The sequence below is a fragment of the Cyprinus carpio genome, chromosome B4, assembly GCF_018340385.1.
Source record: "Cyprinus carpio isolate SPL01 chromosome B4, ASM1834038v1, whole genome shotgun sequence".
NCBI classification, from domain to species: domain Eukaryota; kingdom Metazoa; phylum Chordata; class Actinopteri; order Cypriniformes; family Cyprinidae; genus Cyprinus; species Cyprinus carpio.
Genome location: NC_056600.1, coordinates 35,762,294 through 35,769,532, shown reverse-complemented (window position 1 = coordinate 35,769,532; position 7,239 = coordinate 35,762,294). Strand labels below are relative to the sequence as shown.

Sequence of the window (7,239 nt, the reverse complement as noted above, 5' to 3'; positions counted from 1 at the left end):
TTCACGTCCCAGGTATGGAAAGCATTCTGTAAACAATTGGACATTAATGTCAGTTTAACTTCAGGTTGCCACCCGCAATCGAATGGGCAAGTGGAGAGGCTGAATCAGGAGATTGGCAGATACCTCAGGTCATACTGTGGACGTGAACAGCATCGGTGGTCAGAGTTTCTTCCATGGGCAGAGTACGCGCAAAACTCATTGAGGCATTCATCCACTGTTCTTACACCGTTCCAATGCATGCTAGGATACCAACCCCCCATGTTCCCGTGGTCTGGAGAACCATCACTAGTACCAGCAGTTGACGACTGGATTCGCCATAGCGAGAGGGTGTGGGACAGCGCTCATGTGCGTCTGCAAAGAGCTGTCAGGAATCAGGAGATTCAAGCTAATCGACGACGTCGCCCCACATCCTCCCTACCAACCTGGACAAAGGGTCTGGGTCTCCACCACGGGACCTCAAGTTACGGCTGCCTAGCAGGAAGCTCAGCCCACAGTATGTAGGCCCATTCAAGATCTTAAGACAGATTAATGTGGTCACTTTTGAACTTGAGCTTCCCGTTAACTATCGTATCTCTCCCTCCTTCCATGTTTCCTTCCTGAAACCGTTCCACCCGAATGCTGACCCCAACGTCAGGAACCGGAAGCCACCTCCACCGCTGGACATTGATGGAACCCCGGCATATGCGGTAAAGGAGTTGTTGGACTCCAGACGGAGAGGGGGTCATCCGGTAAAGTTGGTGGACTGGGAGGGATACAGACCAGAGGAGAGATCATGGGTAGCCGCCCACGACATCCTGGATCCTTCATTGATTGAGGAATTTCATCGAGCCAGACCCGATCGTCCAGCACTGTGACCATGGGGACGTCCTCGCAGAGCGCCAGGAGTCGCTCGTGGGGGGGGGGGGAGGTTGGGGGGATTCTGTAACGCCATACCAGCAGAGGGAGCCCTCGCCCGAGTACTGACTGTGTGCCGCTCCCTCTGCTTCACCTGTCATTTCCTGTTTGGTGGACATTTAAGCATGGCCATAGCCACGGTTACTTCGCGAAGTATTGCCAGCCTGTCTGCCTTACAGAGCGTTATTCCCATTGCCATTGTTTGCCTTCTTGTGTATGATCTTTGCCTGGTTACCCTGTTTTCTGCCTTTTGGATTTGCCACTGTTTTGTTGCCTGGATTGGACTGCCTATCTGTGTATGTAATAGAATTATATAATTGTTTTTTTGTAAAATTATGTAATTTCAGTGTTTATCTCCATTAATGTGAGGGAAGTATTTAATGTAAATATGTAGTTCGACATGAAAACAGAGTTTAGAATCACTGTTTACTTCATTACTTTTCTCACTCCAGGAATAAGAGTTTGTATGCATGGTCTAGAACAGGGGTCTCCAACCCTGCTCCTGAAGAGCTACTGTCCTGCAGATTTCAGCTCCAACCCCCAATTAAAGCTACCCCTGGAACCAGCTAATCAAGCTGTTCAGGGCCTACTTAATATTACAGACAGGTGGGTTGGGCAGGGGGTTAGAACAGAAGTCTGCACAATGGTAGCTCTCCAGGAGCAGGGGGTTGGAATCCATGGTCCCTAGAATGTTAAGCTGGAGTCGCGTGCATATTTCTGAAAGCAAGTTTATTTTTTATAAATCATGATGATATTTGCATGGAGAAAATTGCATGCAGCATGTTTTCTATGCCCATTTAATCTTTGTCACTCAACATTTATAAATGAGACCCCAGGATTTTCTCACCAGAAGAAATATCCGGAAGTTCCTAGGCTCTCTTCTTTGTCTTGCAATATGCAATTATCTGTTGAGACCCACGCCCTTTAGAGCTAAAAGTCTATCCATCCCTGACATGTGGGTATAATATACCTTAGTCCAGAGCAATCTAAAATTGACAAAGAGTAGAAATAATTAAATTCAAACATAAGACAACATTTCCTACTTAAGTGTTCAAAATATAATAAAAACCTTGCTTCTTATTATTTATCAATTGAAACAGAGTAAAGGCAGGTTTTTTTTTTTATGATTTTTGTGGAGTTTTCATATATTATTCCTAATTAACTAACTAGTTTTTTAATACAGTACACCAAAAATCACACTATGAAAAATATTAAACATAAATCATTCCAAATAGCAAACAAATCAAAAGAGTACTACATTATAACAATATTATGACTTCACTTAAACACATTACAAAAAATTAATTAAAACTACTTAAATATTTTAAATTTTTAGTGTCCTTAATATTTTAATTTTCACAAAAAAACTATAATATACAGTGTATATACAATACAAGCTTTTTTTAACTTTTCAAATGTGATTATATGTTTGTGCTTTTGGAAATGGATATTTAATTAGCCTTATTATTTTGCATTCTAAAAATGTAATTGTTGAATGTCCAATTATTTAGTTGTATTATCATTTATGCATATCAGTGTGTACTTTCTCGCAGAGTGGTATTTATAGTTAAGACGTGTATGAGGTTTTGACAGTGGAACTTTTATTAATTTTAGAAACTGTGTAAATCCAGCATCCTCTTCAGACCCTATTATATAGTACAAACAAACCGTATTTAATTTAAGAACAGTTATTACATGTGACCATACCCCTGAAACCATATAATGGTGTGTTTTTGATAACTGATGATAATAATGTTCCGCTTTTTTCCATGTTCCAGTTCTTATTGAGGCTGAAGTAAGTAGCGTTTAATAATCAGTGTAGCTCATAGCGACCTCTGTTGGTAAAAATAATCACTCACACGCTGACTGCTCTGGTGATAACCAGCAACTTTCAGAGATAAAACGTTTCATTTCTGTGTGTTTCCTAGTGTTTTAATTTTACACTGTAGTTTCCAGATGAAAGGACATGTAGTTGTTTTGAATAAAAAGGTGACATAGCTTCACTCAGAGTGGACGCGACACCTAATTAAAGAGGCTCCGGTAGGCCTTCAAGACGAGGGCATTGGCCAAATATCTGAAATATATGTACATTTTCCCCCCAAAACTGTCGAGACGAACAGAAAACTTAAGGAAACTGTTATTTTTATAGTTTTAAAAATGGTGGGTTTTAAAGCTCGTGTCAAGTCAAAGAGTGCAGATAACAGATTTTTAGCAGTTAAAATATCAGTCGACATGTGGAGATGTAAACATACTCATGCCAGGAAAACAAACAGCAATATTACTGTATGTTGGGGGCTTTGTCACTTTGCCAACAAACAAACAACATAACACACATATTAATTTACCACTGTGTCATCTGGTCGCAGATTGCACGGTCGCCCGAATTAACAATTTTAACCCAACTGGTTGTGTTGTTATAGAAATAACCCAATAAACATAGGAATAACCCACTAAAACGACTCAACATGTTTAACCTAGATATTAGGTGCAGTAAATAACCCAATGTTTTTTAGAGTGTATATTTAAATTAATTTCCTTTTCACTTTTTTTTGTGTGCATTCAGAAACATACATACCCTCAGGTCTCCACCACATTCAAATGAACATGCGTCCAGAGGATTACAGCATAGGTAGATCCAACACAGAGAAAAGACAGAAAGAAAAAAACAGAAAAACACGTGATTAAGGATGATGTGATGCTAAATGAGGAATGAGAGCAGATATAATAATCACACAGTTTGAAGCTGCAGACAGAGAGATCAGACTCAGGACAGAAACACACAACCTCTGAAGTAAGAACAACTCACATTTTCAATCTTTAACTACAATTAGACTTTTGACATGTTAATATCGTCTTAATAATATACGTACAGTGCATTTTATGTTCCTGTTAAGATGGATTTTTAATTATCGCTGGAATCATGTTTTACACCAAAATTAATTTGTGAATATTTGAAATTTTTATTTTATTTATTTATTTATTTTTCAGAAATGGATCAAACTCTATATTTCATTCTTCTTCTCATTGGTGAGTGTGTTTGTGGTTTTATTTCTGGTTTCTAGTTTCATTAGGTTTGATTCTGTTATGAAAATCATTAAATCCAAGCCTCTCTTTCACAGCTCTCTGCTCTGTATCTGAATGTGTTCAGCGTCAGTATCACTTTATAAATGAGAACAAGACCTGGACTGAAGCTCAGAGATACTGCAGAGAGAATTACACAGATCTTGCCACCGCTGATGCCATGAACGGCATATGAAGGAGCTGAACAAGAGTGTGACTGATAGAAGTCTTCCAGTATGTCTGGATTGGGCTGCAGAAGACGGCTCGTGATAAATGGCAGTGGTCTTCAGGTGAACCTGCGCTCTATCTGAACTGGGGAGATAAACAACCAGAAGGCAGAGATGATTGTGCTGGGATGTTAAATGGAGAGTGGCATGATTTGCCATGTAAGGCTACCAGATATTTCATCTGCAACAACAGTGAGTTTGATATTTTCAGTGTTATTTTCAGTCTTAAGTATCTCAGTACAAATGTACAAGGGCTTTGTTTTCCATATGTAGATTAGCTTGAGTCATGTCCATCCGTATGACTGTTTAATTTGATTTTTTTATTTTGTCCCTGTATTTGATAATTTGTCACAATGGAAATTTGCTATTTAAAGAGGGCTTTAAGTATCTGAGGCCATATCTTCATTACCGCGATTTTTCCTTCTTCAATTTTTAAAAAAATCTCTGTCCACATGAAAACACAAACGCACTGTCAAGCACTGTCAAGAGGTGGCAATATAATCTCAATCGTAAAGCCATGTTGGGCCAATCAGAAGCCTGACAAATGTGTTTATTATATTATGAAATATATGATATTCCACTCCTCGAATATGTGTAAGCAAATGTACTTGACACCTTTATAATGACCATGTTAGTTGATCTTATAGCGGGTGATGGGCGCCGCCATATTAGTCCGCTCTGAATCTGAGCTGTGGGATTTATAACGTAAATTCATCCTTTTCTCCCGAAATACATTAAAGTAAGTCTCTGGTGACCTGGGAGAAGAGTAGAGTAAACTTTGTTACCCACACAGTGCGTGTATATCAATAAAACATGTTGTCAAATTATATTTGTAAGGATTGTTATTGCCGCTTCCATAGATATCGGTGTGTATTTTACAAACTATAAATATATATTTTGCTAATGCTTATGTGTATTTAAATGGCTGAAACTTAAAAACACCAAAAATAAACATTATATGGTGGGGAAAGCTCACTGAATAGTTGTGATAATATGACAACCTCATACACAGGGTTAAAAAGGGTTAAATGACATGTTTCTGATGTTTCCACCACTGTTTCTGTTCACATCCAAACCATAAAGAAGCGTAAGAATAATGAACAAACAGCTTCATGAATCTTTTTCTCATTTGTTTTCTTAAAAGCGAATTTACAGGACTTGTTTTTATCCAATCAGGCGATGAATTGGAGGAGAGATGCTCAGAGTTACTGCAGACAGAATCACATTGATCTGTTCAGTGTGAGGAACCAGAATGAGAATCAACAGGTTCAGAAGATCATCAGTGATAATAACTCAACTGGATCATGGATCTGGATCGGTCTGTTCAGAGACTCATGGCGATGGTCAGATCAGAGTGACTCCTCATTTCAGATGCTGGAAGTCTCTTCAGTCAGTAATAATGTATGGAGGTGATGAAAACTGTGCAGTGATGATTTGAACCCGAGGCAGCTCAGGGACAATGGAATGACATCCGTTGCACCAACTGGTTTCCTTTTGACATTATCATGAAGGTGAGTGATAGATCCTCTAGAAAGAACACACCATCCATCACCTTCAAATCTTTGCACTACATGTCTGACACCCGACAAATTCCTCCTGGCGGTTTGTTCTGCATGTTGTTTTTTGATCAGTCTCTCTCTGAGTCTCTGCTTGTGGTTGTTTACGTTCCAGATGAAGCTGGGTTCACAGTCAAGGAGGATCTCGGCGTGGTCTGGAGGCTCTGCCGGATGCAGAGACGGAATCATGTGGACTCTGAACCTTCGTTTGTTCAAGGAGAGGATTCAGTTGTGCGGTGAGGCGTGGTTGGCGGAAAGTCTGCCGCGGAGTTGTCGGTTGGGTTTACACGGCCGCGCTCAGCGGACGCCATTTCGGCTTTGGTGGAGTTGAACGCTATCAGAAGACGGGAAGCAGGGAGCCAGACGACACCCGAAGCTGGAAACTGGAGCACAGAGAAGGGGCGGGTTCGGTCCTCTGGAGGGAGATCAGGCGGATCAGCGCTGCACCAGTCTGCAAATGGCCATCTGCACAGCAGAGTGGAACAAATGCTTTGCGTTTTCGAGGTCACTTCATTATTTTTCTGATTTACTTATATGTTTGATTTGTTCTTTAGTAAGTTCTGAGTGAATCTGCTTATTGGGTTTTAAAAGTGGTGGAAAAGTCTGTTTTATTTCTGTTATGATATATGTGTATGTCTGGTGTGGTTATGACTCTGTAAGTTTTGCACTAATAATTTCTTTTGAACACATGCATGAAAACACAACATCAGCTCAAATAAACTCATGTACAGCCAGATTTGTTTCATCACTAATAGTCTGATGAAATAAAGTTAAGATGAACAAAACTTTCACCTTTAACTTAAAAACATAATTTTATTACTGCTTTAAATTAGTCAAACTGGCTGCAAAAATCATTTAAATTGATTTTAACTACTTGATTTTTCAACCAATTAAAGGTAAACTTCTTGGATGAATTAGATGTGCTGCTCTCAACCTTTCCTGAGGATGGTACTCCCCTAGTTATACTTGGAGATTTCAACATCCACCTAGATAAACCTCTATCTGCTGACTTCCACACTCTGCTTGCCTCTTTTGATCTCAACCGAGTGTCAACTACTGCTACTCACAAATCAGGCAACCAACTGGACCTTATTTACACACGACACTGCTCCAATGATCATGTACTGGTTACTCCACTGCACACCTCAGATCACTTCCTCCTCACTCTTAACCTCAACATGGTTCCTGACACATCACTTACCCCTCCACATGTCATCTTTTGACGTAACCTACGCTCACTCTCACCCTCCCGGCTATCTGCAATGGTTTCATCTTCGCTTCCTTCCCCTAAACTGTTAGCATCTTTTGATGCTAACAGTGATACTGATACTTTCTGCTCCACTCTTTAATCTTGTTTAGACACTGTTTGCCCCTTGTCTTCCAGGCCAGCCCGTACCACCCCTTCAGCCCCTTGGTTGTCTGATGTTCTACGCGAACACCGTTCTAAGCTTAGAGCTGCTGAAAGGGTGTGGTGCAAATCCAAAAATACTACTGACCTTAAT

The 7,239-nt window shown here is 40.1% G+C and overlaps 1 pseudogene; it reads left to right on the top strand.

Moving 5' to 3' along the window:
• Positions 1-3,649: 3,649 nt before the first annotated feature.
• The window catches only part of LOC109083775, a 29,783-nt pseudogene continuing 26,193 nt past the window's right edge, over positions 3,650-7,239 (top strand).